The sequence below is a fragment of the Poecilia reticulata genome, linkage group LG17 (genome assembly GCF_000633615.1).
Source record: "Poecilia reticulata strain Guanapo linkage group LG17, Guppy_female_1.0+MT, whole genome shotgun sequence".
Taxonomy (NCBI): domain Eukaryota; kingdom Metazoa; phylum Chordata; class Actinopteri; order Cyprinodontiformes; family Poeciliidae; genus Poecilia; species Poecilia reticulata.
In genome coordinates this window covers 8945195-8953805 of record NC_024347.1, presented here as the reverse complement: position 1 = coordinate 8953805, position 8611 = coordinate 8945195, and the positions used below count along the sequence as shown (strand labels likewise).

General features: G+C 39.2%; 1 protein-coding gene across 3 annotated transcripts in view; it reads left to right on the top strand.

Moving 5' to 3' along the window:
* The first annotated feature begins 1750 nt into the window (after positions 1 to 1750).
* The window catches only part of fam110b (family with sequence similarity 110 member B), a 32832-nt gene continuing 25971 nt past the window's right edge, over positions 1751 to 8611 (top strand). For 2 of the 3 annotated variants that reach the window (XM_008433551.2, XM_008433550.2), the window contains exon 1: positions 1751 to 1853. The gene's annotated coding sequence lies outside the window, so the exon portion shown is untranslated. The remainder of the gene's footprint in view (positions 1854 to 8611) is intronic. The other variant, XM_008433552.2, reaches the window with a different exon arrangement.

Below are 8611 nucleotides of genomic sequence, written 5' to 3'. Positions count from 1 at the left end.
ATATAATTAGTTTTATTTATTTCTTTATTTTATTTTGTCATAGTACCCCCAAGAATTTAAAACTACTTTCACCCCTGATTGCAACATATACAACATATTAATACGTAAAAAAAGATTGTGGTGATCTGTATTTGTAGATGTCTGTGTTTAATTTAATTCCAATAAGACCCTGTTTCACCTGTCTGTTACTGTTTTATTCTTAAGTATTCTAATAAAAAGATTAGTGCATGCAGCTTCATTTTAAACTGACAGGGTATTCTGATGAAGGTGATATTTTTGTGGTTTTTGTCGTGTATATAAATTGTTCCAATGCTAAGCTAAGCATAACTACTAAGCTTCGGTCTCGTCACTCAAATAATGTAATATTTAACATTAACATAAAACCCGCTAGTTTTCGGTTTGTAACCATGACGGTAGAAGTTTCAGACGGGTAGCACCGACAGACAGACATGTTTATCGGTGCTACGGTGGGAAAATCTGACGAGGTAGCACAGATAGTCAGAACACCGGTTCTCAAGCGTGTGTCCACAGAAAAAATATTTTTCCACAGCGGGAACTCTGCTCTACTCTACACCGCAGAATAAACCCAGATGGTAACGGTTCACGTTTTTCTGCGTCAAACGTTACGTCACCTGTGGGCCGATCAAAAAACCGGTCAACCGAACAAAAACACAACAAGCATGGCAGTGAAGAATGTGACTGCTGTTTCCCCTTATTATTATTTTATTTGCAATTAGCATGAAACTCAGAAACCAAAGAAACTCAACAGACAATAAAAGACCCTGGTTCTGGTCTGGACTGTTACTAATCAGAAACGGGCCGGGGTTTCACCCCCATGTTAAAATATTTTAGAATGTTTTGGGACATATAATGCGTTTATTTTTTAATATACTGGCTTTTGTGGCAAACAGTGCTTTTTTCAATATATTATTTTATTATTCTTGAATAAATAAGTCATCCTTCAAATAAAATCTAAACAAACCTGATCACACGTCAGCAGTTACAGCAGATCACCTTCTGTCGCAGTCAACCTAGACGCTGCAGCTGACAATCCAAGCACTGGCCCTTTAACGGACGGACCGCTCCATTCAGGAGGGATGGACACAGCTTGAAAGACAGCGACATCCAAGGAAATGTAATATCATGCAAAGAGCTGCTCCAATATATCCAAAAGGCAAACATGCAGAGTGTGTGAGAACAGGACCGTTTAGTTTGAGTAAAAACGGAACGAGGATCAACTGAGGGAGGATTTCTGTCTCACTGCAGGTCTGAGCCGCTCACCGTTAGGTTTGCTAAAATCACAGCACCGAACGGGAAAATGTCATCCTCAGTTCCAAAATAAAATCAAAATTACAAATATTTTTTATGCATTTGTATTTACTTGGTAGTTTGCATTGCACTTAGCTGCAGCTTCATTTTCACTCTAAGAGTGTAAATAATCAAATAAGACCTTAATTCTTAGCTTGCTTCATCTTTCTATTTGAAAGCAAAGTAGTGTTATGCAAAATAAATGGACTAAAACATTTTTATTGCAGACAAAAACGAACTGCGGAGTGATTTCAATAGAAGACTACTTTGGAGTGTTTTTTAACCACATTTTTTGTCGCCTTTATCATTCGCGTGGCTTTTTTGAGTAAAAACGCTGGTCTACAGAGTGAAAGTAGATTTCTAGGGAAATAGTGGGAGTCTTGAGCAGAAAAGGACGCTGATTGTGAAGAGGCTGGGCGGAAGGAAGTGCCGCTGCTGCTCACTGCTGCTGGCGGAGGTCTGGACGCTGTCAGGCCGAACAAACGCACCGATCTGACGGAGAGAAATTGCTGCAGCATCCTTTGTTTTCTGACTCTGAAGTTGAGGTAGGCCACATCAACAGTTCTGCTCCATCTGATCTGCATGTTTGGCTCCATCACCACCCGCGGGGTTCGCCGTCCCTCCTCGGGCCGGTCCACTCAGGTCTATTGTTCGGCAGATTGTCATTCAGGCGGCAGCAGAGGGGAGCCATGTCAGGCACCGTTAGTGTGTGATGTTGTGGTTGTGTGCTTTGGGAACAGCAGCTTGGTTTTTAAGGCCGCTGTGCAGTCAGGAACACATTCCGTGCCGTGCCGTGCCGTGCCGTGCCGTGCCTTTCTGCTCGGTGGGGTTTGGCAAAGCAAAGCATCATCACCGCGCGCACGAGCACGCGCTCTTCGTATAGTGGCTGTCAGCTGCTAACGTGCCTCTGCTGACACACCCGTCTGCTCCAGACTCCTGGGAGCGGAACAACCGTTTGGTGCTTCTATCTGCTCCTGCTGCATCCTTGAGTTCTTCTGCTGAGACATTTCTCACTCAGGCTTCATAAGTTCCAAACTAAACTAAGAGTTGATGTCATTTTCAATTGATAATTAGAAACCGAGTCATCAAATAAACAAATGCAAAAGAAAGAATGCATGAAGCAGCCGGATACAGGGGCGCACCTATTCAACCTGGGTCCCTTCATTTTGGGAGATCAATCAATCCTTGCATGAGAAACTGATCTCATCTGCCTCCACAAATATCTGAAAATCTGCCACAGCCCCTTTTTGCTCTGCTGTGAGAGAGGGCAGACTGACAGACATGTCTGCCAGCTTTGCAGTGTTGTTGCCATCTTTAGCACCATTTCAGACAAAAAATCAGCATTGCATCTTTTAAAGTTCAGTGATCGGCCAGAAAACTACAGTCAGTGCACCCCTAATTTAAACATCCTCATAAAATCAGAGTCGATATAAAGCAAACCTTTTATTAACTTCATGTCTAACTGCTGAGCCCTTTAAGCCCAGACTGAAGAGGAAGAACTAGTGTTTGAATCCTGGATCCATCACAACCACACAGGACATTTCATGTTTCAATGATTATTTTATAGTTTTTTCTACAGCATTAATGACTTTTGTTATATATATTTTTTATTTTATAAAACAAAGCAAACTCTGTCCCTCATCTTCCTCAGAGGTGTGTGTGTGTGTGTGTGTGTGTGTTTGTGTGTTTGTGTGTGTGTTAGCAGCCCATTTGCTGCTGCAAAAAACCCTACAGATTTGCAGATTTGTTAATAAATCTCTGTATCTCCTAAATGGCTCCACATTCATAGTTTTTGGATCGTTCAAACAGAACTGTTCCCAGGCTGCATGATGCTCAGCTCACCAATCTCTACAGCATCACTAAACTGTTGATGATCTCCAGGCTTTGTTTGATTGTGAAAGCTGTGACTTTCAGGAACTGCTGAATGTATAGAACACCTAAAGTTTCACTGAAGAAAACCAAAGGTCACAGATTATGTAGACTGGTAGCTTTATGCGCCACTCCTGTGTGTAAAACTTATTAGCTTCACTTCCTGTTTTTGCCTGATGTTTGGTTTTTCTCCACTTGTTCACATTTCCTTTGTACTGCACTTGGTTCTATATTGAGACAAATCCAGGTTTCTCACACAGATTAGAAATTAGGATTTGGTTTAAGTATTTTCCTCATCTGAAAATACTTAAACAACAATACAAACCAGAAATGGTGTAGAAAAAAGCATTTTTGTTGTCATACAATTTTTGTCTTTTATTTAAAAACAACTCCCCATCACATTGTAGAAATAAAAGTAAAGTTTGGTATAACCTTGGATGGAAATATAATCATGGTATTACAGTGTTTGTGTGGGATCAGTAAACATAAATTTATTCTGATTCCCTTACACATGAACTTTATTATAAATATATTAATGATCTCCCTGGTTATATAATAAACTAATATTGACTTAGGATTCTGCTCCTTAAGTTTTCTAACCACAATTCTCCATATTTTATTTGACTGTAATTAATTTCCAATCAGCTGATTTTAATCTTGGTTCTAAGCAAAGATGCTTTCCATGAAATCGCTCATTTCCATTCACACACACATTGACATGCTGATGATGTCAAGCTACTGATTGTAGCCACAGCTGCCCTCTGTTTCCGTCCTTTAGACTGATCAAAGCCTATGAATTTTACTCAGTAAAATTAGGTTCTTACATTTCTTGCTTTATGGTCTTGGAATTCAACGCTCACAATGTTTTACTCCAACTTCTTTCAGTGTTGTTTTTGAAGTGGTAACAAATGTCAAAGTTTCTAAAACATTAGCTTGAAAATTCTTTGAAAGATTTGAAAATAAATAATCTGGTATTGGTGCCTTAAATTCACCATAAAAACTTTCTGTGGTTTACACAAAACCCTCTGGCATCAGTATTTATTAAAAATCACATTGGTCTCTTTAAATAAATCTTTAACTCTCTAGTCTTTAAAATACGTCTGAAGTGTAAATTGTCTCTGTCAGCAATCTTAAATTGCATTAAAAGCATGGATCATGAAAACAATATTACACTTGAATTAAAACTTGTCATACTTTAGGAACAATTTGTGAATATTTTGAATAATTGAAGAGGGAGACCCATAGTTTGGGTGCCAGAAAACAGCCATGCTGTGTCAGCGGCCAGGAGTGCATCCGGGTGGTTACTTTCTCAGATCCTGCCTTGAGTTCTGCCAGCTCTCTTTGCTCCATTTATCCCAGCTGGAAAAGGTCATGAACTTTGAACTTTGCCTCAGAGTTGCTATCTGACCAGGGATTTGATTGCTCAGCATTCCTGAAATCGAAACCAAATTTAAGCAATTCGAAAAACTATCTTAATCACATATGATTGGATGTTAAAGTGAACTGCTCAAGGCGGTAGCATTTGGAGTAGCTCTGCTGCTTTCATTTAGATTTCTTCATTTTAAAGACTTTTTATGTTTCAGTACATTTTTGGACAACTAATTTCTGGTTTTGGATGCAGTGCAGCTGGAAGGATTTTTGGTGATACTTTTTTACTTTTGAACATTTCTTGTCACGATAACAAATTTTGCTGAGCAATTAATTGTCTAAAAAATTATTGCGATAAATGATAATATTGTTTCAAGACCTTTTGACACTGATTTAATGGAAATGACTAATAATTCATGCAATTTCCTGCCATACATAGATACACTTTATTTTCAAAAGAACACGTAACACTGGAACTAATAAACTAAATAAACAAAACAACCAAAGACAAAAAATTACATTCATTCTCAGTCTCCATTAACAAAAAACGTACTTGAATAAAAACTAAACAACATAAAGCCAAAGTGGAAATAAATACTGCATTCAACCAAAAGAGTGCAGATTATCAAGTCTTTATACTATATTGCCCTTCAGTAATCACTAGATTTAAATAGAGAAGATGATCACATCCGACTACCTAATTCAATAGCTCACACTACATGATTTTTTGCCCCTATTTTCCCCTTATGACAATCTTAGATCGTTGGTCGATCTAAGATTGTCGCTGGTGATTTCGTAACTGATCATCCTGCAGTATGTGGTGGGTTTTGGTAGATCGTCGTGGCAGCTCCGATCTAAATTAGGGGTTTCCCCGACTGGGCGCTTAACGCTGAAGGGTACTTTTAGGTACCCCTAAAAGATTTAGTGGGGGTACGCAGTACCTGCAGAGAGGGGAGGCTGTCTGCTGTAAAGAATCAGTGGGTTCACTGTGCAGCCGTGACTGATTAGTTTTTCAAGAACAATCTAAAACACGACTTAATCAGTTAATAAATAACTTTTTCCCATTTCATATTGTTTCTGAACTGTTCGTGCTTTGCTAGAGCAGCGGTGCAACACGACGATCTGTTTTGAGTCGATCTTGGCATAAGGTGACAAACTGATGCTGAGACCAGCACGTCCTCCTCTGACTCGCTTAAAACGTTCATAACTTTATTAAAGAACAACAAAAAAATCAACAAAACGTTTTCAAACTAATGACCCAACAACAATAATAATCTCAGTGATTATTGTTTCAACAAGTTGTTGCGCAATTCGGTGCGTTTCGGTTCCATTACCAAAATAACTAGCAGAGCAGGAGTTTAAAATTAACTAATCAACCACCGCTGTGTTCAGGGAGCTTATTAATAATGACAAAAATAAATATCACGGCTGAAAACCTGATATCATAACGGGCTGAATGTTATGTTTTTAATGTAATCTCTGGTGGACTTGCGGAACGAAGGAGGTTGCTATAGCAACAGCTGTGCTTAAATGACAGAGACGGAGAGTAAAGAGGTGCTACTGGTTTAGAGTTGATCACCTGTTCAGGTTGTTTTATCTTTGTTTACCTTTGCTGTGGCTCATCACAGCCGCTGTAGTTTCTGAACGTTCAATAAACGACAAACTTGGACTAATTACCTCGTTCTGTGTCAGTATACGTCATTTATAACAAACATATATACTTAATGAGACGGTAAATATGTCTCATTAAGTATTTAACAAACAAATGGCTTCTACCGCGATAATTATGTGAAATTAAATTAATTGTAAAAAAAATAGTTTGGTGCTGTCAGGCTCAGAGCCTGAGAGGCTTTTCCTTTATCAAACAATTTTATTTATTTTTATTTTTTTGGCTCCTATTTAGTGGAAATATTGATGTTGATGAGATTTTTTCCAAAATAATAACCTTTTTCAACCTTTATAGCTCCACTGTTGAAAATGAGGCTCTAACATTCACAAATGACATTGAAATAAAATCCAGTCCAACATCTGGTTTGAGGTGATTCCTCTGGAACCTGTTGGAGGAAAAATATCCCAACTTCAGAAGATGAGCTTTAACCTAWCAGAGCTCTGTGGTTCCTCCTRTCAGTATGAGAGTCAGGGTGAGGAGGCGCCATGTTAGGAAGAGAAGWGGAAGCTGCAGGATSTTCAGAACAAACAGGTCATGATGCTGGGCTACTGATTATCCCTCTGTCTGGACACAGGACCAATATAACCAGTTTAAAAGCTAAAATGAATGGTTATATGGCAGACATGGAAAACTGGGATGACACCATGCCATGATGTTCAGAGTTTAGGTCTCATGGCATCTCAAGGTGTCAACATTGCAGCCAGTGGGCTGAAGGAAATACAGCTTTATTCTGTAGCAATTCAAGAGCTACCGGCTTTTACCGCTTCGCAAAAACTTAATTAGCACAGAAACTCCAAAGCACATGAAGAAGCAACATTATATATATATTTATATTTATTTTTTTTGTCATAGTACTCAAAAGAATTTAAAACTACTTTCACCCCTGGAGATGATATGTGGAAACAACATTAATATTTATTCAACATTTCGCGCAAAGAATATAGAAATGTCAAGGGGAGGAGTTGGAGCCAAATTGCTACCGCAKTTGATGAACCCGGTAAGTTTTCAGTTGTTCTTCGTTAACGTGACATAAATAGGTTATAATGATTTTCATTCAGTCAGGACTTCATGCTGACTCTAGCTACATGCATCACAGGTAGATTCTAGTAAAGCATTGATTGTGGCTGGACACCACATGGCACGGTCGAACCCGATCGAACCGTTATACCTAGGATTTCTGTCAGCTAATGTGTCTCTCAGGTTTTGAAAATGGACTGACAATCGGCCAACACCTCATGTCATGTGCGCTGGACATTACACTAAGGAAATGAGGAAGGCAGGGTCAGTCGAGAGCACCGGAGTTGAACGTTTTTCATTCAGTGTCATCAAGAGAAAGAAAAAATGGCAGGAAGAGACGATAAAGCCGATAATTAAAATGAGGTTGATAGGTTTAATTTATTGTGCGATTAATTGATTTATAGTTTATCGCGACAGGCCTAGTTGTGATGTGTAACCATAGCAGCAAGGTGGGTTATTTTTACTACTCTGAGCTACTCTCAGAAGCTCAAATAATACCTAAGCTACAGTCCAGATAAAGCGAAAAGCCGCAGCAAAGAGAAAGTAAAGAAGGAAATTCAAACCATCGATCATAAAGAGCAAAGAGACTTTTGGTAAACAATTTGGATGAGCCGTAAGATCCAGGCAGGTTACCAGGAATGCAGTGTTATGTGTTTTTGTGAGACTTGGCTGCAGGATCTTATTCTCAACTGTGTCTCTCTGCTGAACTGTCTGACCACACAAGCAGAGATTTAAAAAGGAGAAGAAAGCAAAGGAGGTGGATTTAGCAGTGCTTGTGAACAACAGATTATGTCATCCATGACATGTTACTGTGAAGTATCATTTGAACTGTTAGTAAGTTTTTGCTCACGAGAGTGTTCCTCAGTTTCATTTATGAACTGTTTACATCCCTTGCAACCATGCATTAGATGTCTTCAGTTAAGTTGCTGCTAACTACAGACACACCACTCCAATGCGTTTGTGGCAGTATTTTTTATTTTTATTCATGCCTCACTCTCTACTGCACTTCTAACATTTCAACCATTTGACAACTGTTCCGCCAGAGGAAACATAGTGTTGAATTTGTTTTATGCAAATGTCAGAGTTATCAATCTCTAAAGTAACGGTTCTCAACCTGGGTGGTACCGCCCCCCAGGGGGCGTTCAGACGACGGCAGGGGGCGCTGGCAGACATTTTTACAAAAGGGGGGCGCTGGGATGCCTTTGGGGGGCGTTTGGTCGAAGGTAAACTTTATACCTTAAATGAACAACAATACCAGTTTAGACTTTGTGCAACTTGGTAAAACTGTATTGTGTAACATTAAATCATGCTTGGCTGCAACTGTATCGATGGCAGCTCTTCTTCTATTCAGTGTTTGTAGCTTCTGTTAGCTTCTTGGCG